Source organism: Orycteropus afer, unplaced genomic scaffold (genome assembly GCF_000298275.1).
Source record: "Orycteropus afer afer isolate SDZICR_OR568_19922 unplaced genomic scaffold, OryAfe1.0 scaffold00379, whole genome shotgun sequence".
NCBI lineage: Eukaryota > Metazoa > Chordata > Mammalia > Tubulidentata > Orycteropodidae > Orycteropus > Orycteropus afer.
Genome location: NW_006921966.1, coordinates 483,381 through 485,508, shown reverse-complemented (window position 1 = coordinate 485,508; position 2,128 = coordinate 483,381).

Below are 2,128 nucleotides of genomic sequence, written 5' to 3'. Positions count from 1 at the left end.
AATAAAATTAGGCTTCAAATTTTAGAAATTTTACCAGGGTCAGAAGCACAGCATTATTTGACACAAATAGAAAAGCAAAGCCACAGAATTAATTCACTCATAGAGAAATGTGAAATGCCACTTTTTATTCTGATTCTCCATAAGAGATAATCTTTGAGTATTGGGAAAAATAGGACTCTGTTAGCTCTTAATACAGAGAGACATATATACATACACATACCAGCACATACTTAAATTCCTTTATATATTCCCTTTCTGTTACCAGTCTAGTAAAATGTGTTATATTTCATCCAGAATAAAAGAATTTCAGACGTTACAAGAAAATTTTCCGTTACTCCTGCCTGGGGTGTATGATGAGATAGAAGAAATACATTTACATATTTAGCCAGTAATGTTAATCATATTAAATTGCAAATAAGATATGGAAATCCTGAGCAGCTGTTTAAATAGCTACTGCTGGTCATGAAAGGTTTTCAAGTGACTGATCCATGAATAATATTCCAGGAAAATGCACCATGAGCTTTAGACTGAATCCTGTATGATCCACTATCCTCATGAGCTGGACTTGACTTGCAAGAACTTAACCTATCCTTTTGGCAGAAACTCTAGAGCAAAGAGTCCTATGTCTTCAAATATTGATGATGGCTCCCTTCGGCTCTGTTTTCTTCACTTGCTTCATTTATTAAGAGTGAGATAGAAGAAAATCAACTAGAAAGACACTGAAAAGAGAAATGAGATAATCCAAAGAACCAAATTATGACTCCTTTGCTCCTTATGCAAAAACATCAATCCAGCACTACAGTATGTCTTTGAATATTTCCTTTTTCCTTTGATCCATGTCAAAATTTTGCCTTTTGAGGTGGCTTGGAGAGGGACAAAATATTTTTTTATCTATACATACTACCAATAAATACAATAAATCAAAGTTAACAAAAAAAAAGAAAGAATAATATAAATTATATCACTGAATCAAATTCATTAGTTTCTTTGTAATCACTATGTACATGAATAGTGTCCAAGATTTCAAATATATATGTTTTGGTTACCTAGTACCACTCTGTCAGGAATATACCACAAATGGAATGGCTTGAACAAACAAGAGCTTATTCTCTTACAGTTTTCGAGGCTAGAAGTCCGAGTTCAAAGTGCCGGGATCTAGGGGCTAGGTGAAAGCCCCTCAACCTTGGGCTTCAGCTCTGCCTCCGGCTTCCAGACCATTGAAGCTGGAGGCTTCCTTCACCCAGGCAGATGCTGGCTACTGAGGCTGACAAACTCAAGGTCAACAAGAAAAAGGCACAGTCCTTATGTTATCAAACCACATGGCAAGCCATCAATTCAAGTCTATTGAAAGTCCCAAGGTAGGCAGAGCATGACAGGCTGCTGAATGAAGACTCAGCTACATGCAGGGTTCAAGTGTGCCAAAAAGCTAGAGAACTTCCTCAAACCTGCTTCTTATATACTGGAAGCAGACTACATCTCTAAAGCAGTTACTCAGCTGCTCCAGTACAGTCCACCATGGATTTGATTGCCAGTCTCACCATGGGGAATAACTACATCCAGCTGCTCAGCCACTCAACCAGCCCCAGCCAAACTGACAACAATCTTAACTACCACAATATAGATAGTTGATGACATTCTAAAATTTTGAACTTCTCATTATGTTTCTAAATTCAAGTAACTAGACTACTGCGTCTATAAATCGTACAGTGAAATGCATTCCATAAAATGTGAACAAATGTCCATAATCTCAGTTTGAAAAAGTTACATCAATCTAAAATTCTTTTTTACCTTGAGATATAAATCACACACCACAGCATTTACAAATTTAAAGTACACAATTCCATGGTTTGTATTTTATTCATAAGTTGTGCAAATATTACCACTATCTAATTACATAATATTTGCATCACCCCCAAAAGGAACCCCTGTAACCATTAGCAGCCATACTCCATTTCCCTCTCCCCTAAACCCTGGCAACCACTGATTTACTTTCTATTTCAACAGATTTTTTATTCAGAATACTTTATGTATAGTTTATCTTCATTGTTGATGGAATTCCTATTTGTAAAGTCACCCACTGGCTAAAATGTATTTGTATCCCAAATTGCTATTCATGGAATTTTCATGG